Source organism: Manduca sexta, chromosome 19 (genome assembly GCF_014839805.1).
Source record: "Manduca sexta isolate Smith_Timp_Sample1 chromosome 19, JHU_Msex_v1.0, whole genome shotgun sequence".
Taxonomy (NCBI): domain Eukaryota; kingdom Metazoa; phylum Arthropoda; class Insecta; order Lepidoptera; family Sphingidae; genus Manduca; species Manduca sexta.
Genome location: NC_051133.1, coordinates 2,896,791 through 2,924,469, shown reverse-complemented (window position 1 = coordinate 2,924,469; position 27,679 = coordinate 2,896,791). Strand labels below are relative to the sequence as shown.

The 27,679-nt window shown below is 34.7% G+C and overlaps 1 long non-coding RNA gene across 1 annotated transcript; it reads right to left on the bottom strand.

Moving 5' to 3' along the window:
• Positions 1 to 20,326: 20,326 nt before the first annotated feature.
• On the bottom strand, positions 20,327 to 21,578 carry LOC119189825. Its single transcript, XR_005112632.1, has 2 exons — positions 20,676 to 21,578; positions 20,327 to 20,426 (listed from the first exon to the last, which is right to left on the bottom strand). It is a non-coding gene; the product is annotated as an uncharacterized LOC119189825 (long non-coding RNA).
• Positions 21,579 to 27,679: the final 6,101 nt, after the last annotated feature.

Genomic DNA, 27,679 nt, shown 5'->3' with positions numbered 1-27,679 from the left:
TTATGATGAATAATGTATTTCTTTATGCTTTTTTAATCCATATTTTTTTGTTTCTGACAGTGTACGGGGGTGGTGAAAACATTGGAAATGATTACAACACGGTTGTGTGGGACCTTTGTAAAACAACCTTCCGACATATTTTTTGTCAAAGTACAAAGGATTTGTTTCATTTATGTCGAAATTCCAAATGCCATGCTACATCAGATTGTGTCAGCCCCATTTCCTCATACGAAAAAGTAGACGTTGCTACATCACCATGGAATTAGGTAAATTATATAAATCTTTGCTCGTGACTCCTCGCGTAAAAGTCCTGGGAATTGGTAGATAATAAAATTTCACTTACGTATTCTTAATCGGAATCGTCGGCCAATTTCAACCTATTAAGTAGGTAATCTTCATGGGCAAGTGCTGGAGGACGTCGCGTCACAGAAGCCTCTCGATCACTGATCTGATCTGAAACCGTTTTGTTATCTGGTAAAGTCTCTGTAAAAGGTCTCAAGAAAGTTTGAATAGTATTTATTATGGGAATAAATAAAATTAAATAAAATGCTTTGTTCATCATGTAGGCGAACATAGTTACACTTATGATAAGTCAAGGTACATTGAATATTTAATTGTTGCTTAAATAAAACTTATATAACTAAAGACATTTATTAGACATAAAATAAATGAAAGACTATAAAATAAACAAAGAAGCCAGCTTGGGCTTGAAAGAAGAAATAAAGATACATATATAATCTTAATAAGGATAAAGGGAGGAAAGCGTTGCAATTATCACCGGTGAGGACGATAAAAGCCCTAACCTAGCTAACCTAGGCCACAAAAGTCCAAGTCCCCAAATAATGATGGTACATAAAACTACAAGACTCAAAGCTGGTTTTTACCCAAACCCCTTAATTAACAACGCAAAACTACCATGATAATGCAAATTACTACCGCAGTGGTAATTTACCAAGTCAGGGACCTTATTCTCTATGCCACACGTTATTTATACCGTGCGTAACAAGCTCTTAACTCATCGCGTCACGTTCAATACAATAGAAATTGGCATACAGAATACCATTCCACACAAATTTCACGAAGATAACATGACAGCCGCGTTACGCGTTTGCACTGTCATAGAGAATAAGGCCGCAGGTGACCTACCTCAAAACATCTTCCATATTCCACTTCAGTGTTTCTGAAAACTAATACGGTAACTTCATTTCGTAGTTATACTTGCAAATAGGTATATTTTTCGTCCAATTACGCTCGCAAAGTGTTGGCTCCAGGCCAGTTGTGGTAAACCTCGCGTTTCCTAATGCATATCCGACATGGCACAAGTTTAAAGAAATGGAATCTGTTGGATTATGGACTTGTAGAAGTTTTAATGGAGTATAAACTATTTTTATAGAATAAGTTAAACGGCTCACGCGCTTAGAAATGATTATAGATCGTACGTATTATAACAAAGTAATACGCGGTTCAGTGCCTTTTTCAACCAGTGTATTCACACACTCACGTCTATTTTTTTATCCTAAAAGAGGTAGGCAGTTATATACCCACTTTCTGCCATCTGTATTCCGTTCCATGATGTGATAAGGAATGAGCCTATCGCCATATCGGGTTCGTCTAGTTTCAGACTAACATTCCGCAGAAAATGCCAATAATAATTCTCTGACCCGGGATCGAACGCAAGACCTTAGCACGGCTGTAATACCACAATAAAACTAAACAGAAAAAGTTTGGGACAAACAATTCCAAGTAAAAAAAGACAAATAAATAAAGCTTAAACAAAAAAAGTTACATAAATATAAAATAGTCAACAATAATCATATACATTGAACTCCTTACTGCAAAGAAACTAACCAATATAACAGCATTGATTATATAACTACGCTACTATCAATAAAACAAAAATCAACCAACTTTCCTTCATACAATTTGCATAGATTTAAATGTTACATGCCAGGACCCTGTTGCCATACATTATTTTTATAATTCACTACCTTTTGCTCGCGGCATCGCCCACTTGAAGGAGTTTTCCGGGATAAAAATCCCGCTATATATTTTCCCGGGTAGAAAGTATCTTTCTAAGATCTTTAACTACCTCCATACCAAATTTTATAAAAATCCGTTCAATAGATTTTAACAAAATCAATAACATACAGATAGACAGAAAGGGTACTTCGTTTTATAAAATGTATAGATAACAAGCATGTAACGCAACTCATCGCGTTTACGACAATTATAATTGACATACAGAGTAACATTTTACGTTTATTTCAAGAAGAAAACGTCACCCAGCCGTGTTACGAGTTTACACTGTCATATAGAATCATACCTGATCACTTAATTCATGTCCCGACGGCCGTGTGGGAATGAATAATCGGATTCGCCAGGGCACGTCTCCATGCTCTTTTTGTGGCCATCAGCGCTTCAAAGGCGATAGATACCACTCTCAATCACACGCCGTCTTTTTATTTTACGTGGCCGAGTTTAAACTGGGAAAAGAAATCGTATGCGCCCTTTGATGTTGATTATCGTCGTTTTTGCTGTCAGTTTTTATACTTATTTATAAACTCTACTAGATTTATGGTAAAACCTTGTTTTTATTTTCAAAGTGCCATATTTCGTTTACATACTACCTGAGAAAACAGTCTATTTAATGAAAACATTATGTCAACGTCCGTGTGCATTTAGTTTCCTTTGCCTAAAATTCCTTTGCCTTTTTTTGGTGAATCGTTACGAAGGGACACTGCTATTTTAATCCTATAAAAAGGATCTTGACTGCCCACATGATGGCAATTCTACCTATATACATAATTGTGTATATAATTTTAAATAAATAATTTAGTAGTCACCTTTTGGATCTTGGCATAGCAGCACTGCTGCTTCCCACTAGAAGTAAATAAGAAACGACAACCGAAAACATCTCATGATATTATTCCCATCCCAGCCCCGGAGGAGTCGACGCCGTTAATTAATCCCATTTCGGCTGAACAATGTTTCATATCACTGGCTGAAACCTCTTGACACGTTCACACGGCTTTATGTCCAAGCAATGCACTCGCAGTAGAGTGATTTTGGAAGCTTATAGTGTACATAGACTTATAACCAATGGTTCACATGTGATCCTATCGTACTAAGTTTGTACTGTAGCCAACTGAATGAGACCTCTAATTCAGGTAGGTAAGGTACCTTTTGCTGGACTTTATGTATTTTTTTTTATTAATTTATAAATAATGTTGCCATTTTCTTTGTTTAATTTTGTTTGTTAAATGTCATCATCAGCCCTGTATTATACACTGTCCCACTGTTGGGCACGGTCCTCCTCTACTACTGAGAGAGATTAGGCCTTCGTCCACCACGCTGACCTAGTGCGGATTGGTAGAATTCACACACCCTCGAAATTCCTATAGAGAATATCTCAGGTATGCAGGTTTCCTCATGATGTTTTCCTTCACCGTTAAAGCGAACGATAATTCACAAAGAATACACACATATTTTTTTAGAAAAGTCAGAGGTGTGTGCCCTTGGGATTTGAACCTACGGACATTCGTCTCGGCCGTCCGTTCCACAACCAACTAGGTTATTGCCGCTTATAAAGTAATGCTTGTTAAGCTTATTAAATGTAGTAATGTCTATTTAAAATTATGCCAGCAATAAATCTTTCTTTCCTTACTTTTGCAAATGTGTGAATTTGTACTATGGCTACCCCCCTATCACATCATGGAATGCAATAGACGTAGTTAAAATTAGGTACACCGGTTGGACCTTAGCCTGCCTCTGCCAAGATAAAGGTATGTACCTCATTGACTTCATAGGTTCTCTTATTGGTGTTTGTGGAAATAGCTTATAATTTATTAATTTTTTATTTTATTTTATTGTACTTCATACAAAACATGTAAGATGGACTTATTGCCAGAGGCATTCACTGCCAGTCAACTTGACGTGATGCACAGATATAAACTTAATTTACTAAATACTTAAAACTAATTCTATCATTCATATAGCGCATGCATGCACACATTACTATACAATAAATCATTATAACATTTTTACCTGATCAGTCGCTCGAATTAAAAGTATTTTTTTTCCTGGATAACTAGTCTTATAACTAATTATCTTGAAACAGAATCTTTACTAAAATTTCTTATTTTATAAGTTAGTAATTACAATTGTAAATGAGTAGTTCTTTGACCCTTAGCTATATTCCTTAACCGTGAATATACTATACCAACAGATAAGACTACAAGATCCTCTAAAGCCCTTAAAACCCACGTGGCATGCATTTCTCAACCCGCCTTTACACACGACCAAATTGAAATATAATATGCGAACGTGACCGCAGTAAAGACGAAATATCTCGTTCGCGTCACGGAGCCTGGGGATGTTTGGTATGCAGTGTTGTGCAGCCACATGTGTGCAGTGTTGTCTCCAATACATTTTAGTTGCATTAAAACTACAGCTTCACATGAGATTTGTAAAGGCGGTTAAGGATTTCATACAAATATGCTTCATTGTTCGAAACCATTGTAGTGTCTTTTTGTACACTATGTTATTTATTGTCTCGGTGGCGTTTATTTGCGGTACATCTACCGCTCTGAGATCGGTTCGAATTCCAAGAAAATATTTTTTTCTTCTACTCAATATCAGCTTAGAGTTTCGAATTTATATGACGACAGAGTCGCCCCTATCACATCATGGTATGGAAAATACATTTTATTTGTTTTGTCCTGCACGCAAATTCACGTCATGGATGCCATTCTTAAGCCTGGAGAGCGAATGAATGGTTATATCGGACTCAGCGGCCTTCCGAAACAGATGTCAGCTAGATGAGCTCCGTTTCGAGTCCCTACAAAACGGAAAATAAATGACGAAAAGTAGGAGCACTAATTGCACCTCTACTTACCCTTTAAAGAATAAAAGCCGTGAGTACGTATGTATATATATTGTCAATATTAATACATTGATCATATACATGTACACCGTTGCACCTCTGCCTACCACTTCGGGGATAAAGACGTGATATATTTAATACATATTTACTAACAATAATCTTTCACCTATAATCCGCTACATAGCGAAGTCTACGCAAAAAAATACACAAATATTGCAGAACGTATTTGGTTTATTTTTACGACTGGCCGGCTGCCTGGCATTAAATCCCTCTAGGGGAAGTCCCGGGTTAAAATTGCGTGTATTTTTTACCAATATTTATAAGGATCATAAAGCCTGTTCCGAATTCAAAAGAAAAGCCGATAACTAGAATAAAATCCACCCTACCTATTTATTATGATGAAAAACGATCTCATTTTATCTTATAGTTGTATAAAAAATCCACAAAGTAAAATCATCAAAATGTAATATTTACTTTTAAGATAAAGTATAAGGAAAAGTAAGAACAAAGCCTTGATAAGCAACTTAACCGTATCAGGATGTTGCTGAAAGGCTTTGGCCGGTAGAAAAATGGAGGGTTTTCAGCACAAATTAATTTCGGGACTTAAACACGGCTTTCTTGTTAAAATTGTTCCATTCTCCCATTGTTAGGTAATGGTTTTTTTACTTAAATATTACGAGGCGTGCTAGTCACTTGCCTGGTAGGAAGTCTCGACCGCCCTTCTACAGTAAAAACATTGCCTAAAAATCACACTGCCCGTAAGCAAGCAACAGCGTTTAAAAACTTAAATGACTACATAGTACTTTAACGCACTCGTTAGAATCAACTATTATTATATGCTGTAGAATCAAGGCCTGCCTGTGAGAGGGATTCAATTCACAATACTTTGAAAATATATCTGTTACAGAAATCAATTTACGCCACTCAGCTGTCAAAAAATGATTGTATTTCCTAAAATTTCCAATTAAAAAATCATTTGTAATGGGATTGTACTTTCTTAATCGGTAAAGTTGTACGTGTTTCTAATACAGGTTTCAAGATTGATGTCACCCTGCAGCCCCGGGCTGGTGTGTGACATAAATTTAGCTAAAGATACCTCAGGGAGTCGAAAAACTCCGTCAGTTTTATAACAATTGTCGCGTAACTTGGAGCTTTAGCATTCGAAATATAAAAGATTTAACTTGTTCGTAGTTCCTTGCTCGAGTATGTGGAGAATTTTATTAGCTTTTACTTTGCTGACTTTTCTGTAAATAATAAGCAGTAATCCAAGAAAATTTTAATGTAGTCATATAATATACGTATGGCTTTTTCTACTTGTATTTTTTTCTGAAACAGTGGAATATTGGTGGAGGGTCCATATAACACATTCCTGTCGGCTTCACTGTCGTAGTTTATGTAAAATATAATTATCATTATCAGAACACATATGTTGTGTAGCGTTCCCTTACTAGTTCCGGAGAATATATCTATAAAAACTTACGAACTTACAAACTTTGATTCTTGCTATAAGTTTAATATATAACTAGTATACAAAACAAACATCATTACATTGTTTACCATAAAATTTTTCCTGTCAAACAAACAATTTTTCTTCAGCTACAGCATGTCCCAAAAATACAAAATAACTCAAACAGCGTTTCCAATTCTCACGCCATTTACAAAACGTCCCGAACTGCGTTTCAATACAATTTATCTTATCACATTTCCGAGTTTTGCGAAAATATATCGACGAGTGCGAAGAAAATGGATGTTTCTATCGTGTCCGCGACAAAAGACTTACGCAAAGCTATAATTTAAAAACTCGAAGTCGCTGCGTGGAATTATTTATGGGACACCCTGTGCATACAAAGTCGAAAATCGTATGTTATGTTTGCATTCAATCCGTTTTTATCGTTTCATTTGTATCACAAGTTGCAATTATTTTTTTCGTTTTCTATATCCTTACTCTCATGGATTTTACAGCGTTTTTATGTCACTTTGTATAGGATTGGATCTCTTAAAGTATTGACAGTAAGCATGATTCAATTAAGGTATTATTTTTTTGTAAGATGAGTAATCTTGAACATCATCTCTTTTGTACTATATCAGATAAGTATTTTAAAGTCTGAATTGCAACTCGTGATAGTTGTGAGATTTATGCCGGCCTCTTTTAGTGTAGGCCAGTTGATTGGGAAACGTGAGCCGTCGGCGAAATCCAATATGGCGGAATTTTCTTCATCTATACTTTGCTCCGTATTGAGTTCTTCACAAAAGACATCAGATATTCATTTATATCCCCACTTTCTTTGCAAGTATACAATTCACCTTTAAAGGTTTAGTACCTTAAAGATTCACACACTTAATAAGCAGATGCACTTTTTAGTAAACCATTACAGTGATAAATTTATATTTTTGGACGTCAATAATTTTATTGAAAAATGTAGTTTAAGTTTGACTAGGGATACAGTGTATCTGACAAATACTTGTAGACATTCTATAGCTACATTGTTAGCATATAATATTAAGACAGTCATAAGTACTATGACGAAGTCCTCAATTACTACATGTTTTAGTAGTACTACTAATACTATTGTAGTCAATAATTTAAACATTTAAGTATGACAACAGAGGAAGATGACTTGTTTTTAATGTTAACCCACCAAAACATAAATCGTTTCTCTGGCAAACTTTTGACATTGAGTTATTTGTGGAAAGGTATAATGTTGATATTTTATGTTTTACTGAGACATGGTTGAAACCAGATAGAATGGCGTTTAGTGTCAATGGCTACAGAGTTGCCAGCTCGTTTATTAGGATTTCAGCAGAAGGTGGAGGCACCATGATCCTCATCAAGGATGGTATCTCTTACAAGGATAGACAAGATATAACAAAACTTTCTGTTGAACGAGTGTGTGAGGTCTCATGTGCAGAGACTAGTGATTATATCATATTGTGTGTATATAGGCCTCCTTCATCCAACATATTAGCTTTTATCTCTAAAATGGAGGATATTCTAAAAAACTTAAGATGCATAGTAAGATTTTAGTCTGCGGAGACTTTAATATAGATTTACTGATAGATACAACAGACAAAAGTTTATTTTTGACTTTGCTCCAATCATTTAATTTTAACTGTCACTTTCTCGAGCCAACTAGACTAACTACAACTTCGGCCACGTGTATTGATAATGTTATCTCAAATTTTAAAATTGACTATAAAGAATTATTAACCGGTGTTCGCTCAGACCATACTTGTCAAATGGTCAAACTTAATTGTGTAAAACAAAGAAGTAAAAACATTATTAAATTTAGACCACTATCCCTACGTAATTTGCAGAAATTTAGCACAAAACTTAATTCCGTGCTGCCTATGCTGACTTGCGACTCGGACAACCCAAATAATATGTTTGAAACATTATTAAATAGTGTGACAAATGTATTCAATAAAACATGTAGTGTAAAATCAGTAACACTAAAAAAATAAAATATCTTTCAGTGCTTGGGCAACCAAAGGTATTAGGCGTAGTAGAGATGTTCTATACGAATTATATGACAGAAGGTCCTTTACACCTGATGTCAAATTTACTAATTATGTAAGAACATACTCTAAAATTTTTAAAAGTGTATGTAGGTATGCCAAAGCTGCTTATATTAGTAGAAATATAAAAAAATCGGATAATAAAATTAAAACAACTTGGAGAATAATTAATACTGAAACTGGCAAAACTAAGTGTAATGACAAGATTGTATTAAACATTAATGACGAACTAGTTTCAGACAATAATTCTGTGGCTAATTACTTCGAAAAGTTTTTCAATAACATACCATTTGAGACGACAAAATGTCTGCCATCCTCACCAGAGGCAGCTGAGTCATTCTTAAAACAATATTTAGATTTATCAATTCCAAATTTCGAATTTGAATGTGTTACTCATTATGATGTTATAAAAGTATTCAGGAGCTTAAACATGAAGAGTACTGAAGATCTTTGGGGTTTGTCTGTTAAAGCGTTGCAGTCAGTGATGGTTAGCATCGCCCCAATCCTTTCTGATATTTTTAATTGCTGCATAAGAGACGGCATATTCCCTGATCTTATGAAGATAAGTAAAGTAGTACCAATTTTTAAAACTGGTTGCTCCAACACCCCCTCCAATTATAGGCCTATTTCTATTTTACCAGCTTTAAGTAAAATATTCGAAAAGTTAATGCTTAATCAAATGCTGGTGTTCTTTAATAAAAATGAGATTCTACATGACAGGCAATTCGGTTTTACAAAGGGTAGGTCCACGCAAGATGCAGGACGTGCATTAGTTAAAGCTGTGTTGGATGCCTGGGAGGGATCGCAGGATGCTTTAGGGGTATTTTGTGATCTTTCCAAGGCGTTCGATTGCGTTGATCATGGAACCCTCATTTTAAAGCTCCACTATTACGGCATCAGGGGGAGTGGGGCTTAAACTAATATCTTCATATTTATCGGGTCGGAAACAAAAGTTTTTATCAACAACGTTTCCTCTGCAGGGTCCACAGTTGGGATTGGGGTCCCCAGGGTTCAATTTTGGGACCATTTCTGTTTTTAGTTTATATTAATGATCTACCGTACATTATTAACAAAATGGCTGAAGTTGTATTATTCGCTGACGACACTTCACTAATATTTAAACTAAATAGAAGGGAAGGAAATTTTGTAGAGCCAAATAAAGTATTTAAATTGATTTCTGACTGGTTTTCTGCCAATAATCTTCTATTAAATGCAGCAAAAACTAAATGTGTTCGATTCTCGTTACTGAACAAGATTAATGGAACTGATATTGATTTAGACGGGAATAAACTAGAATTAGTACCCTCTACAGTCTTCCTTGGGGTTTCTATCGATAGGAAATTACAATGGGGACCCCACATTCAAAGAATTTCGAGTAAATTGAGTTCTGCAGTCTTTGCTATTAGGAAGATCAGATATTTAACTGATGTGGCTACGGCAAGGTTAGTATATTTCGCTTACTTCCACAGCATTATGTCTTATTGCATTCTTCTGTGGGGTACTGCAGTAGATCTGCAGACCATTTTTATTTTACAGAAAAGAGCGATTCGTGCAATTTATAACCTTCGGTCTCGCGATTCCCTTAGAGAACTGTTTAAGGAGGTGAATATACTGACTTTGCCAGCTGAATACATTTTTCAAAATATTATGTATGTCCGTAAGAACCTAGGTACTTTTATGAAAAACAGTGACTTGCACTGTTTGAACACTAGAAATAAGAATAAACTAGTTGTTCCAAATTTCCGGCTCTGTAAAACAAATAAATCTTATCTAGCGAATTGTATCAAATTCTATAATAAAATCCCTCTTGAAATAACCAATCTGCCCGGCTACAAATTTAAGTGTCATGTTAAGCGCGAATTAATGTCAAAGGGGTATTATAATGTAAAGGATTACCTCGATGATCAGACGGTTTGGAAAAACAGTCCTGCACACCCTGTCCAACCCTATGTTAACGCCAATATTATAAATTAACTACATAAACGTCTCATGTGTACCTTTCTACAATTTTGACATTATACTGGGTAACAGTTTTAAATTTATGTGACATATTTTATTTTATATTGACTCATTGAATTATCAATGTATAATAGACGACCGACCGATCATTTTGTTGCACCAGCCTTAAAATTTATAATCTTAATTATATTGACCAAGATCTGCGACAAAATATGAAATGAAAATATTATGTTTGTAAATGTAGGCGTATGCACGCTGTACACTGACTGTTTCATAGTTTTTATAATTTTTTAGTATTATTGTTTTTTCGTTAGTTTTTAGTTATTGCTAAATACTTTTATGTGGATTTTCTCCGCAATTTTACGGTGATGTGCGTGTATTAGCTTATATAATTAATCAGACTTTGTATAGAAAAGACTTATTAAAAAAAAATATATATATTTAATAACAATATTATAAATGAATAGACAATTGATGACAAAAATAAAGCCCGGAGTTTCTTTCTGCCTTTCTTCTTCGGGTAGTCATCGCTTAGGTAGTTAGTGAAAGGCTGGTAGGTTAGCTAGGTTAGGGCTTTTATTGTCCTCACCGGTGAGGATCGCGACGCGTTTCTCCCTTATTGCTTATTTAAAAATACATACATACATAATTTTATTTCTTCTTCCCTGCCAGCCCGAGCTGGCTTCTTTGTTTACTAAGTATATTTTTCATTTATTTTATTGTCTTTGTTTATATAAGCTAATCTAATTAAGTAATAATTGAATATTCTCATGTACCTTGACTTATCATAAGTGCAACTATGTTCGCCTACGTGATGAATAAAGCATTTTTATTTTATTTTATTTTATTTTATTTCGGAACCTTTAAAGGATTTTCTTGTTCGTCTGAAAACCTCCTCGGTGCTTAATTCCGACTCAAAACTTACAATTCGTCAATAAACGAAAAAAATCTTCATTAAATATCTTCATTTACTAACTTTTTTAATAGGTTTTATAGTAAACAGTATCTAAACAACGAAACTCTAAAATAGTGAATTTCACATTTACTAAGGAGCCATCGCAACCTGAACACAACTTAACTAATCAATGTTTAATATAACCACAACGATAAACATAAATATTTAAATTCCTCAAGTACATGAAACAAAACAGACGTTAAACGTCTGAAAATTGCAAAAGTTAGAACAAACTGCACGTTTTGCGCGACAAGACCGACTGGCTTTAGTTTAGAATTGCGTCAAAATAAAAGATATTGCGGTATCCAGCTTTTGGACCGGCTTTGGCTGCTGTCGATATTTCCGCCGGGAAACTAACCCGACTTGCAAAATCTTTCACTGGATTTTCAAATTTCGAACATAACTGTTATTTCTCTAGTTTAGAAATTCAATTGTTGATAAAGGCTTCTCAGGGGCCTTATTCTCTATCCCGCACGTTATTTTAACAGTGCGTAACAAGCACGTAACACAACGCATCATGTTTAGGACTATAGAAATTTGGCTTACAGAATACCATTCCACGCACATTTCTCGAAGATAACATGACACGGCCGCGTTACGCGTTTACACTATCATACAGAATAAGGGCCCAGATCTAGTTATTTCAGAAATGTGGTTATGTCACTACACGAAATGAATAACTTTTTCTTCTTTAAAGTTTAATAATGGTAAGAGAATAATGATGAAAGCGGCGATAGCGTAGCTGGTTGTGGAACGGAGTGTCGAGACGAATCCGAAGGTTTGAATCGAAAGGGCACACACCTCTGATTTTCTAAAATTATGTGTGTATTCTCTCTAAATTAACGCTTGCTTTAACGGTGAAGGGCAACGTCGTGAGGAAACCTGCATACCTTAGAGGTACTCTCTAAGAATTTAGAGGGTGTGTGAAGTCTACCAATCAACACTAGGCCAGCGGTCGACTAAGACCTAATCCCTCTCAGAAGTAGAGAAGGCCCGTGCCCAGCAGTGGGACAATGTATAATACAGGGCTGATAAGAAAATGATGTAATGAATTTGCTAATCCTAAAGCCACCGTAAATATTGGCTTTATCTTTAGGTAGGCCCGTATATTTGGTTTCAAACGTACTAGTAAGATAAATTCATTAATAAGACATTATGCATAAATCATAAACATTTTAAAACTAATCAGACCGTAATAGCCCTTATAAATATGTACATAACGTCATCTAAAATCTATTACGCCTTAATACAGATTACAAATATGTAACAAAAATATTATTTATCTTACAATCACAGGCAAATATTAAATTCGTTCCATTCAAACAATTATCAACCATAACAAACAGACATAAAGATAAGTCTACATTAAACTCCATTGTTGTCATTGTTTACGATTTATATAATACGAAAAGGGAAGTTTGAAAGACATTTAAATGTTTCAATATTCTGTTTGTTCGCAATAATGGATTTATCGTCAATGGAGATTGAGTTATTCGGACGGATTGTTTGATGGGACCGTAACTGGCTGGTTTACGTATAATTTAATTACAAAAGTTTTAATAGGAAAATACACCTGTATTGTGGAAAAGATGAATACAATGCAGTTTCTTATAAATAAATAAAAATCTGTTTATTGCCTTATTATACAGGATCATTTTGACGTTGTGTTACTAAATGAAACCACCCACTTATCAATTTGGAAATAACACTTTAGAATAAGTTACTTGAGCCGTAGATGTTAAATGTAAGTAGGAAGTGTAAGTTTCGAACAAAATAAATATTAATACAAAGTAATTTTAATTTTATGCCTACCAAGCGACAAGTAAGTTTTTATTAAGACATGGCAAAATAAAATTAAAAATATATATTTGGAATATATTAAAAACTTTATTATTCACTTATGTCCACGGAGAGAATTACTGTGCGCTATGGGTTTACTGGTGGTGGGATATATTTCATATCTGCCCGGATAGCGACAGCCATAAACAAGGTGTTAAAACCCGCCATAGTGGCCCACGTAAGTGTGTCGCGTTCCGGAATCAGCCTGTGTGTATCCGGTGCTTTTTTAGTATCCGCCCGGATAGCGACCACCGTACACAAGGTGTTAAAACCCGCTATAGTGGCCCACGTAAGTGTATCGCGTTCCGGAATCAGCCTGTGTGTATCCGGTGCTTTTTTAGTATCCGCCCGGATAGCGACCACCGTACACAAGGTGTTAAAACCCGCTATAGTGGCCCACGTAAGTGTGTCGCGTTCCGGAATCAGCCTGTGTGTATCCGGTGCTTTTTTAGTATCCGCCCGGATAGCGACCACCGTACACAAGGTGTTAAAACCCGCTATAGTGGCCCACGTAAGTGTATCGCGTTCCGGAATCAGCCTGTGTGTATCCGGTGCTTTTTTAGTATCCGCCCGGATAGCGACCACCGTACACAAGGTGTTAAAACCCGCTATAGTGGCCCACGTAAGTGTATCGCGTTCCGGAATCAGCCTGTGTGTATCCGGTGCTTTTTTAGTATCCGCCCGGATAGCGACCACCGTACACAAGGTGTTAAAACCCGCTATAGTGGCCCACGTAAGTGTATCGCGTTCCGGAATCAGCCTGTGTGTATCCGGTGCTTTTTTAGTATCCGCCCGGATAGCGACCACCGTACACAAGGTGTTAAAACCCGCTATAGTGGCCCACGTAAGTGTATCGCGTTCCGGAATCAGCCTGTGTGTATCCGGTGCTTTTTTAGTATCCGCCCGGATAGCGACCACCGTACACAAGGTGTTAAAACCCGTTATAGTGGCCCACGTAAGTTTATCGCGTTCCGGAATCAGCCTGTGTGTATCCAGTGCTTTTTTATATCCGCCCGGATAGCGACCACCGTACACAAGGTGTTAAACTCGCCATAGTGGCTCACGTGTGTCGCGTTCCGGGATCAGCCTGTGTATATCCGGTGCAAACAGGCCGGCATAACTGTGTCTGCTGAGGGGTAATCATCTCTCATCAGTGGACATTCTCTTGGACCTCACTTCGTTTACCATCAAGTGCTGTGGAGTTTCCATGCCTGTATATAAAAAAAAAATCTATTTCTTTATTTTATTCGATGAACTTTCAGTACATGAGATTAATTTTAAAAATATTAGCCCCACAAATCTAATAATACTGGCTATTATTTTCACCGTCTCAACACTTTTTCTTACTTAGTATACTTAGATAAACCGAGGATTTATGCTAGATTGAGATTTACTTCAGTGTGGCGTGCGCTAACACCTAGGTTCAACTTCTTTGGAGAGGATTTTGAAGGCTCTTATTTTAAGTTCGTGTATAAAAAGTCATCAAGACAAAATGCCACCGTGCGTTAAGTCAGGCACCTTACAATATGTAAAAAATTTGTTACAGAAGGCTCACTACAAATCAATTACTAAAAAATGATCTTTTAGAGGAGAATTAGGTTTTTGGAGACGGTAGATGCTAGATCATAATAAATTTAATAAAATTAAAATAAATTTATGGTGGTTAACTATAAACGCCGTTATTTATTATTTTTAAACTACATCTTGTGGGAATTTAGATTGTTTATTATAATCCGGAGTAATTTAATATCGGTGCTATATACCAAGAGGTAGTGAAGTACAATAAAACTCTTCTTGAATGAGAGCAGAACCGTGGGCTTTAGCAATGCTCATCATATTATAATACAATAAACAGCTGTTTGGCGATAGAAGATATATTGCTGTGATATCTAAACAGTTGCACTCGGACATATGAGAAATGAGAATGCTTGTCTAGTTGTAATTCTTAAATATATTTAAATTATACTTTAAACGCCTTCTTAAGTTTGAAATAAAACTATTATAATTTTTTCCCGTTTCATATACTTTGCAACCTTCATAGAGTACGTGGGGGACTCACGATATCTTCGAAACGTCGAGAAATATTATAATATAAAAACTGCAATAAATTCCTAAAAATAGTTCAATTTCAATTCTATTATTCTAATATTCGCGTAAACATAACAATTTACATATTATTTTTAAGGTTTCTTAACAATTTTTATTATGGCACTTTCATTGAAAACTGCACCTACAGTGAAGAGCACTTTGGCGCAATAATTTTAAAATTTAATCTTTGCACCCGACAGCGACTTGCTCCGAAGTTAAATAGTCTTTATTATGATTTATTACTATACAATTACAGTACGATTAAATTCATTTAATCATAGCCTTGTTTTAGATTTCTTAAAATAAATGCTTTTAATTTTATAAAATACTAATCTAATATTTAATTTTAATTTATTTTTGTTATTATGACAATTGTCTTTATTAATACCGCTACAATTAGACTAAAATAGAATATGTAATTTTAATTCATTTTCGTTAATATGACAATAGTCTTGATTAATTACAATTAGACTAAAATATATCTAATAAAATTAAACCTTATTTTTTATTGAAAATAAAAAACAAACTTCAAGATCATTCAATTCGATGACATTGGCCAAATTCGTATGGATATGAAAAATATATTCCTACATTAATAGAAAAATTTTGAAAAAGGAATAGTGACGTGTGACATGGGTACATTGGGCATTAGGGTACGTTTACACCATCCAAATAATATGTAGAGTGAGGAATCAACATCGGACACGAAGAGGCGAACATTTTGAGTGGTTTATGGTAAATGGGAAATGCGTTTAGCCCTTACCATGTGTAAACGGAATACAATGAAACGTTTAATATCATTATATTTAAAAAATAATGTTATGTATTTATTTTTAAATTGAAGAGTTAAATAAATATAAACGAGATAGCAAATAAATGTGCTTAAATTAAAAGAAATATGCAAAAAAATATTTATCAAAAAATCGAACGCCGGCCAGAAAATTGATTTAAAACAAATATATTTATTTTATTAAAATGAATTTTTTACCGCGTAATTTAATAAACAAAAAAACCTTGAGTAAAATGGCAGTCAACAATACGTGTTTTATAAAAAGATCCAAACACGTTTATATAATACTTTTACTTCAATTTATAGGTTATAATAATGCTAAAATTGGAAAGCGTAATAGCAGTGATATTTTTTCTTTAATAATTATTAGCACTAATCAATAAAAACAAATATATTATTCTATTATTTTTATTTATTTATTTATTGGATAAGGATTGCTAACGGAGTTTACAATAATTCTTATAATAACTATTTATAGCTATAATAGCTTACGTAATTGTAACTCTGGTTATAAGCAATCACAGCATGAGCCACAATCTTTAAGACAATAGAAAATGCTCAAGTACTTAGTTTATCAATTGTACAGATAACACTATTACAATACTTAAAAAAGAAATAAAAAACTATTTAAATGTAACAATTTGCGATAGAGATCTATAACAAATATTTACATAATATTGATATAATATTTCAAATACAAAACAACCAAATAAATGTGTATTATGTAAATATATATAAGTAACAGAAACAAAATTAAATCAAACCTAATACTACAAATTTTAATAACAAAATTAAAAAAAGGAGAAAATACAAACTTAAGATTCAGCAATGGCTAATATTTTCTGTTTAAATTGTGATAATTTATCACCGAATATGTCAAATATTGTTTTAAATTTATAACGAGTATAAATTTAAAACAATGGTAACAACCATTTTTACATTCCTGAATACAGTGGTTAATTTAATTTGATAAATATTCGGGTCGCATTCGCTACCGACACGCATGGTGCACAAGGGCTTCATTTTTTTCGCCATAAACTGACGATTGAGTTAATATGTTACATGGTGAAGTTGACGCGGTTGTGGACTTAAAATAAAAGAGATAAAAGAAGTAAAACATTTCTACTTCATAACTACTGTCTAATGATATTACATGAGCGAATTTTGCTAAAAACGATTTTTTGCACGTGGTAAGATATATTTTATATCCACCCGAATAGCAAAGTTGTTTAAACCCGCTATAGTGGCCCAGGTACATAAGTGTGTCGCGTTTCGGGATCACCCTGTGTATATCCAGTTTAACAGGCCGGCATAACTGTGTCGACTGCCGAGGGGTAATCATCTCCCGTCAGTCGACATTCTATTGGATCCCACTCCACTTACCATCAGGTTCAGTGAGGTCACTTTGCCGTGGCTGAAGATAAAAAACAGTCAAATATCTTCTAAACATTGATGCTGGATATATACTTGATAGTAATATTCTCAATATATTTGTATTATGAATTCGCACCATTGCCAACAGAAACAAATCCAACAAATTTAGTAAAATGGTTTAACGATTTTGTCCGTGATAATAAACATTTCTTAATAAAACACTTCTTATCTTGTAAACGATTGTAAATGGTTTTATCTTGCATAAATTGTTATACAACACAATAACTTTAACCAAGGTATTATATTTTGGAATGTAATTTGAAGTCCCTTCGGTTCCTATAACTTGAAAACCCTCTCGGGTGGATACGTTTCTGGCAATACAATGCGTGGCAACAAATACACACACATTTATCCCCGAAGGGGCATGCAGAGGCGCAACCAGGACCCTCACTTTTCGCCAAGTGCCGTCTCATGGTGTGACAGGGGGCGAGCCTCCTCCAAAATTTAATGATACTAAAATCTTTCCAACGCTTACCTTTGAATTACAATTTTGATATTCATTACTTGATATTAATTATTTTAACAACACCTTCAACAGTTTCAGACGTCTTGGCAGATAGACAGACAGACAGCGAAGTATTTAATATGGGTATCTTTAGTCTAGGCCCTTTAGAAATATATTAAATGTAAAGTTTAAAATTATTCAGTTAATAGGAATATACATTTCTCATTATATAAATATCTTCTATACTCATAAACAATACCATCATGACGAAGTTTTAACGATAAAGCAGTGGTTGCAAATACCTTCATCATTCGAGATTAGATCTCACATAATCTCCAGGAATTACAACTCCTGGGACGAATTATTTTACAAGGGTACATAATTGGCCACCCATCCTTTATGGGCACTGTGATATGACTCAATTGCATCTAACGATGAGTGGAGTGCAGATAGTGTCGTCGAGAAACGATTATCCTTTCTCAGTCAACACAATTACGCCGTCCTATTTGAAACTGGACATAGACAGACTGATCCCAGAACTAGCGTTCACTTAAGACCTGCCAGACTGCAAGACACTGTGAGCTCATTACGTAGATCGGACCACCAACAGTTCAAATTTAAAATGTTTTATAATTTTAAAATGTAGGTAGATATTGTAACTTTGACTGTGCAGATGACCAACACAGTCCCCCGTGACCACGAAGGCTGCAGTCTTCGAAACGTCGGGAGACAATTAAAATATTAAAACCACACCGAAAATAGTTTGATTTTAATAACGTTCAGTTGTTAGCTAATGAAACACATGGTAGCGGTGGTCTGGGGAGCGCTGCGGGTATAAAAGTCGGTTTTGCCTGAAATGTGAGCAAAAGAACGTTTCAATTAATAGTCGCGAGATGGAGTACAGGTTTCTGAAAGGTATACACGAACCGAGTTGTAAGGGCTGTTAATTTTCACCGAACTATTTGTAACTGAAATATAGTTGCAAAATCCGTTGTGTCCATCGATATATATGTACTACGTACTAGATTTGGCGTTCCGAACATTTAATGTTCAACTGAATTGAACTGCAATCTACTCAAAGTGACTAGTATGTTCAATATTGTAGCTGGTGGTTGTGTACGGAGTGGCGCTCATAATATAAGAACACGAGGCTAAGTGTAAACCTGGATATGAATAAAAAATATTAGTCAAATAAGTAAAATAATTTGTTGTTCAAGTGAATAAATACATTATAACAGTGACGTTTTAGTTGCCATTTTAGTTCAGATTTTGAACAAATAGTTTATGGGTTGTTCCGTGATTTCGTGCAAATTTCATCGATCCGCGGCATTTTAAAAAAATGTCAAATATCAAGAATTTTATTCAAAAAATCAAATGTAGACTGCCTCTGTAATGATATACAAAGGAAGGCACTTTTCTATCGTGTATAGATTTGGAGATATCGCCGCTGGAAAAATCTGCAGTGGATGGTAATAAACTTTAAAAAGAATGTAATGAAATAGCCTAGGAAGGTAATAAAATAGGGAAGATGGTAATGTAAAACAGATACAAATTAATTTAAAAAATCAAATGTATTTTTTGTAATAATCAGTATTTTATTTATTGAGATTCAACGTTTACAATATTAATTGTAGTTCTCACAGCAATTATCTCTTACAATATTGTCAAAATCGTCAGAAAGTAAAATCAGCACCAAAATATCCATATAAATCAACTATAAAAATAATTTAAAAAAAAATCTTTGGATAGAAGTTTTAAACAATTATTATGATTAATCATTATTGGCCTGTTACATCTATTAAGATGATTTAAACAGCGTCAACAATTGGAGGTTTTGATACATTTTCTTTGATGGCTGTAAAGATTCAACACGTGAAGGGCAAATCCGGCCACATGACGTACAGATGTTACTATCAGAGTTTGCCCAGGATGATAAGGGGTTGCTAACGCTTTCGTGTCATTTTGCGTGTTTCTCGGATAGGTCTTTAAATCAGGAATTATTGTGTTCGGTTACGCCATCAAAGATAGCTTTTAGCCAGACGGCGCGATCTTCAGCTAAACTTTCCCCGCTCTTCCAGTTAATATCAAAGGTGATCATAGTGCCCTAGCCAACGCAGCCGTCTTTTTTTCAAAAGTGCAGCTATTCTAGGCAGCTGTGCAGACTTCAGTATCGCCTCATTGGTGATCTTGTCCCTCCATGTTATGCCTAAGATGCGCCGAAGATAGCGCATGTGAAACGTATTAAATTTTCGCTCCTGTTTGACTTACGATATCTAGGTTTCAACTCCATACAAGAGTATGCTTAATATGCAAGTCGTCGATTCAAGGTAGCAGAAACTTCCAAAGTTTGCCAAAGGTGTACCACTCAACAGGATAATTGGTGTGATTGTGCATCCTTGCTTCATTACAACGATCTTCTTTGCGTTGATAGACATTGAAAGCAGTACACATGCCTTAGCAAACTTGTCCATGATGTTCTGGAGCTCTTCTTGTGAGGTAGCGACAAGAGCTGCATCATCTGCAAACAAGAGGCAGTCTGCTGACAAATCCTCGCGATGACACTTGGATAAGAACAGAGAAACATTGTATAATTTGCCATCATGTCTTGTGTGCAAATGTATTCCCTGTTTGGCATCCTCAAAAGCAACTTTAATCAGAAGCGAGAAGAAAATGCCAAACAGTGTGCCAGGTGCCAGAACGCAACTATGTCATACACTCCTGCGCATATCGAATGGTGATGAAAGCTGACTGTTAAAAACGGCCGAACCTTTCATGTCTTGGTGTAAATTTTTGATCAAGTACAGAATCTTAGGCAGGCGTCCTACTTTCTCTACAGCATACAGACCTTCTCTGCTCACGGTGTCGAAGGCTTTATTGAGATCAACGAAACTGATTGTGAAGATTATATCAATAGTGGATATTTGGGCACATCTTTACTAATATTATACGAGCAAAAAGTTTACCAACGATGCTTAACAAGGATACACCGCGGTAATTGTTACAGTGTGGCACGTATACTTTCTTCCGATACTTTACTCTCAACTTGTAAATGATAGGTTGAGTGCACTGCACTTTTAGGAGTTCTGCAGGAATTCCATCGTTTCCAGGGCTCTTTTGAGCAGTTTAATAGCATTTTGAAATTCTTGTATTCGTGTGTAGGTGGTTCATCGAGTTCGTTTAAGGTAGCCAATATCGGTATGGAGTCTATTGCTTCTAGTTGAATATCCACGGATCGAGAAAATGAGTTCAAATATTGTTCTACCCATCGTGAGAGCTGGCGATCAACACTGCTGATAAGGGTTACTTATCGATCTTAAGATGGTTGTAACGCATTCGTCTTATTACATTTGTGGCTCACGACTGTTGGGGAACTTTACGACTGCTTGGAGTTAGTTAATTGCTTAGTTACTTCTATTATTTTTAACGGGTCTGCTCTCTGTATAATAGAATCAGCCATACTAGAAGCGGAGTTTTCTACCAGTACCATCTCAATACTTTTCTTTTCTAATTTCCTTTTTAAATAATTTTCTGTATTTTCTCTGACTTTTGTGCTCTGGGAGTCATTTCCTTAATACTGCAAATCTTATTATTAGCTTTTCTGGCCAAATATCTTGTTCTTTCTTTTTATTTTTGGATGGCATATAGTTCAGGGATCCTTTTAATTGGTGTGTATTTTTAGATTCATGAAGTCGGTCCATCTTCGTCATTTTGCGCTGAACTGTAAAAATATAAATCTTTCTTGTTAATTTTCATAGGTAGATGCCTTACTAATGTATATTTTATTTTTATTACAAAGCCTAAAAATTCAATGTATCTATTAAAAGTAAATAATTAAAAAAAAATCATTCACTTCTAACATCGTTCATTACCATCCACGAAAAAAATGGATGGGACGGATGGAAATGCAAAGGAGATAAATGAGAATTGTAAAGAATTACCTACATAACTTTTACTTATACTTAGTAACTGATTCAGAATTATATGGGATTATAATCTATGAAGTAGGCTTAACTCATAAAAATTATAATAACTGTAAATGCAACATACCTTTTCAAATTCGACGGAATGTGATGAAATAATATTTGGACGAAAGGCTCTTGAAGGCACGAAGAATGTATATAATTTCAAAAGCGAGGGAGACACGTGCACTTGGCTTTGCTGACGAGGCTAACTGACCAGTACGAACAGTTTGCGTCATGACTCACGGGTAGGGATTTATAAACGCGCATTAGAATGGAACGATTTTGACTCTGGAAGGTGATTAATTTTTTTACGTGACAAAATTTAAAGTCCTTTTTTTAATAATTTATAATATGTTTATAATTTTACAAATATTACTAATGAATTAGTAAGGAATTAAACAAATAGATTATCGAAGAATTGGAAGTTAGCTAGTCAACAAAAAATTAATAAACATGTAAAATGCAACTTTGTCACTGATTGGACACAGAGTGTAATGAGATTTTTGGGAGTTAAACTATAATAATTTGAAAATAAACTAAAAATTCTAACTTTTGAATGATACTCCTTTTTAAGTACTTGATTTGTTGCCCATTCGAATATAATTCTATTAAATGCAGGTATTTCTTCATGGGTTAATTTGGCTGGAAATGTAATTTGCACGAAATGGCGGAATGACCCTTATAATATACGTGAATGGTTGTGTCATTGTGTTTAAACTGCGGCAAAATTTGTTTTTTCATACTGTATACCCTTTATAGATTTATATTATCATTACACAAAATTATATTTGAGTACAGAGTTATGCTGTAGTTTCGTTCAAGGGTGATAGAAGAGGTCGAAGTAGCGCTATTAGGTATGTAGCTAACCCTCTCCGAATACCGGAGGTTGACGAAGTCTCAGAGACGAAGTTCCCTTATTTGATATGTAGATCCCCTCCAAATATTCTTTCCTGCTTAAAGAATCATCAAATTATTTTTTCAGGACCTAATTATAATCTTACTTCTATTTACTCGTTTGTGGTTCTCTATTTTTGCATTGTGTAATTTAGTAGTGGAAACTTGTTATTGAGTTTCTTTGAATGTATTCTTTACTATGAATTGTATTAGCTGTAAGTTTCCCAATTACATAAAATTAAAATAAAATAAAACAGACTTCATTACATCTATATTACTCAATAGTCTTAATTTATCTTAGTCCGCACTTTAAGTAATTAACTAGTATAAGGGCGCAAAGTTTAGGAATACAATCTAGTTTTTAAGCTTGTATATTTTATAATTTGCTTTAATTTTGATTGTAATCTATTTTGCGTCTTAATTTTATTAAATAAATAAATCTTTAGTCCAATTTGAATCAAAACATCATTCATACATGACTTCCTGCTACTAATAAAAAGGCAAACAAAAATGAAATCCATAAAGTAGATTGGATCCCATAAAATATTTGCCCATTTAATCAATAGACGTTCCGTTTGGTTCGAGCTCCAAAATTTCAATTAAGCTTAATTTGATTGCCAAAGCTTCAGGACCGTCCGCGGTTATTTCTTTTTTGTCTGTCACAAATCCATTTGGAATTGAGAAATTAGATAGCATCATTGATTGATGACTTCCAACTGGAGAGTAGACAGGTAGTGATATCAATTTCACAGAGTTAGTAGCTTCGTTGAGTCAAATTTCATTTGGAAAAAGCAGGTCTTGTCAATCACAGCTTTGGAACGTAATATCATCATATAGTAGTTAAGTTCATTTGGTTCTTTCCTAGTTTCACGATAAGGATATAACAGTTTACATATGTTATTTTTTATTTTTTTTTTATTTTTCTCACACACAGTCATTACAGAACTATTCCAATGCGACAATGTGGGGTAACTATCATTAATTGTTTTTGTCATATGAGACCTAGGATCCGTATTAATCAATCACATTTAAGTACAATCTCAAGTAGACATTTAATGGTGATTTCTTGTGTTTACGCGAATGTTAGACATTAAAATGAAACATTTTTTCGGATTTTATCGCGGTTTTTATGTTACAATTTTCTTCCGACGTTTCTTTTTTAGGCACTTAATATATTGAACTATTTAATAAACTAAGCTTAAGATCTTGTTCTCAGCTGAGTGGTCGTTTTTACATAAACAAAAGTCAGCCGTCAAAATCCGTCACATATTGTGACTTGAAATGTAATGTTGAGGTGGTGTTAAGATGGGTTTATTTAATAGCCAGTATCTTAGGATGCCAATCTTAGATGATAGCATCTCATTTGATATCGCACTTGAAAGCGAAACTGAGTTGCTTTCAGTATGGATCTAAGAGCCACGAGAGTGTCACTAGTTTATTGATAAAATATTAAATCTGTGAAATCGGTGATTTGGGTTTCAATAACGTATCGAATAATTAAAAAAAATTGCGTTTGAATACTAACTTAAGTTATACTTATTGAGATTCTGTTTAACTGCTGTTGGCACATCTCTTTTGACTTAGTGAACTCTGGAAGCGTTAGTTGTAACTTCCTACTCTTACGAAGATACCATTGTAAACTTGAGCACAGGGTTACTTTAAATTAGTTGCATCTTACTATTCGCAGACACAATAAACCCATTTTATTATACTGTTAGGATAAACATATATTTGTGAGGGTATTTGTAACACCTTTTGTTATAAAAACATTGAATATTCAACAGACCAAGGCAGTCGGTCATTAACAGTCTTACCGCTCGATCGGTTGATGAAATATTGGTAAAATTATTTCTATGGTCAGTAATATTTCTTTTTATTTTAATCAAAATCGCTTCAGTACCTAATTATACAATTTCATGATTGCTAAAATATAACATAATGTCTTCCAAACATTTTTTATTTATTGTAACGGGTAAAAGAATATGCAGTCATAAACTAGACTCCAATAAAAACTTCCAAGATAACATTCTCAACTTATGATCAACGTCCATTTTAAAACGAAAGCAAATTTACCAGACCCAAGAGCTCGCGTCTGCCCCGCGACGGGTGCAAACGGTGTTTCTTTCGTGAATATTCATGGAAATTTTGTTACGGAAGTATATAGATGGGTATTGGATTGTAAATATTATGGTAATTGTTCAGACCTTTAAATCTATTAACGGTTAAGTTACATTATAACTGACTAAATCCAAATAGTATTTAACAGTGGTAAGGTTATATACTTAACCAAATTCCTGCAGGCTCCTATTTCTTCATCATCAGCCCTGTATTATGTACTGTCCCACTGTTGGGCACGGGCCTCCTCCACTACTGAGAGGGATTAGGCCTTAGTCCACCACGCTGGCCTAGTGCGGATTAGTAGACTTCACACACCCTCGAAATTCCTTTTTAGAGAATTTTTCAGGTATGCAGGTTTCCACACGATGTTTTCCTTCACCATTAAAGCGAGCGATAATTCACAAAGAATACACACATATTTTTTTAGAAAAGTCAGACGTGTGTGCCCTTTGGATTTGAACCTGCGGCCATTCGTCTCTGCAGTCCATTCCACCAACAACTAGGCTATCGCCGCAATATGTCGCCTTATATTTCTTAATATATAGCAAATATAATAATCATTATAATTATTGGCAGATTGCATTCATATATATTAGGACTTTCCTATATTATGTTTGTATTGAGGTCCCTTTCGAAAAATATTACGCTTTGCCACTGGAATGTGATAAGCTACATTTAAATTTGACGTCATTTTGTAAGTATGTAGATGTTTCAGTATTTCATATTGTAAATAATCTATATATATAAAAATGAATCCCTATTTCTCTTGGTCACGCCATCACACGTGAACGGCTGGACAATTTCACTATTTTTGTTTTTTTTTTTGTTATTGTCAGGAGAAGGTTCTTATGAAAGAAAAAATTGAAAAAATTGCGCGGAAAATTAGGAAATTTAAGAAAACTTAACGAAAATATTAATTTTATATAACTGTCAATTGTTTGACATAACTGTCAGCGATTGACAGTATGCGCGCTGCAAATTCATAGTTAAGACGGGACAACATCTGTCGGGTCAGCTAGTAATAGATAAATATATAGAACCTAACCTTTAAGTCCGATATAATGGCTGCTGCCCCAATATAAAAGAATCAATTAGTTTTCTATGTTTCGGAGTTCCAGCAAAATTCATACATCTCATGCAGTTTAAGCCATCCTTAACTACTATCGACCATGTATTCTTAAATCCCAAACAGGAATAAAACTTTCCATCCGACTTTGGAACAAATCCAATTGGATCCTTCGAAGTATATTGCTCTGGCACAAAACCAGAAGGAGTAAACTGGTAACATTTGGCATTTCGCTGAAGGATGCACAATTGCATTAGGATCGACGCCAAATTAAGAGGACGTAAATATATAATGAGGGAGAGTATGACCGTTCCTATTGTTGATACAATATCTAGTTTTATTTTTATGCAGGACTTGCGGCGAGTCGCATCTGTATAGAACGAAATATCGCCGCTAGTATTAACGCATCTGGAAAGTCTTGTGAAATATATTTCTGCAAAAAATTGCTGGTCGAAACTTACCCAACTTAAGATATGTCTAAAAATATATTTTTTATTAATAATAAAACATAACTAACACGCAATTGGATTTTAGGTAAGTACTACTATCAAAAGGAAACCAGAAATGTATAAAAACCAGTACTTACTTGAGCGTATCCAGTGTTGGTTTTAGTTTAATACCGAGTCTTTCTGTGTGTCAAGATGGAAAGAAGAATTGAATCCAAGAGTAAGTAGCTCGAGGGGGATAAACCAGTATTCTGATATACAGTGTTACTTATAAACTTGTTTTAACGTTTAGAGGTGGTTGAGAATTGCTTAAATAGCTGTCAAAAACATTACCGGTTTCCTAGTTTGAACCTTATTAAGAGGCAAGATGACGGATTTTGACTTACAGCTGATCGAGTACATTTGTGTTTGCCTAAGCATAGCTTTGCAAAATTTTTATTAGTAAGGCTGATAATTTTAAGTATTTGAAGGAATATGTTTTATTCCTTACTAGTGTCGGTCGGAACTATAGTTTTTCTCGTACTAGGCAAAACGATCAGAAGCTTGTTTCTCACAGTATAGATAAGACATATTGGAAATTCGATATTAGCTAAACAAAATAATATTTAACTCGTCCAGAAACAATCCTCGCAATGTTACGATAAATATGAATCTTACTCTACTTACAGACGAAAAAGCCAAAATGGCGATCCCAAGCCAGTTTATCCTATTTTCCTGGCTATAATTAAGGACATTATAATATAAATGGTGCATGCGACTTAAATGTACACTGTGGGCAAATTAACCTCTCATACATCTTCCCAAGCATAAGAAAACCTGCTATGTTAAGCCAAAATATAATTCCGATATTATTCCCATTAGGCATCTACTACGAGAGAATGAGGTCTCGATTCATTCGTACTATAGACGAATATCTCTACACCACGTCTATACTGAAGATCTAGCCTCTAAAATGAGACGTGGCGTTTACTGCTGTATCCAGTGTATAGTAAGTGGCTTCGTTTTGCAACGGTCACCGCGTCCCAGTTGTTCAACTTGCTGAATCCGCTCAAACTTTAAATCCATTAAAAACTATACAATACGATGAAAAGATATAGTAAACAATTTGTTATAGTTTAATAACTTTATTGGTGGTAGAATATATTTTATATCCGCCCAGATAGCGACAACCTTACACAAGGTATTATAACCCGCCGTAGTGGCCCACGTAAGTGTGTTCCGGGTTCAACCTGTGTACATCCGGGTCCAACAGGCCGGCATTATTGTGTCTACTGTCGAGAGGTAA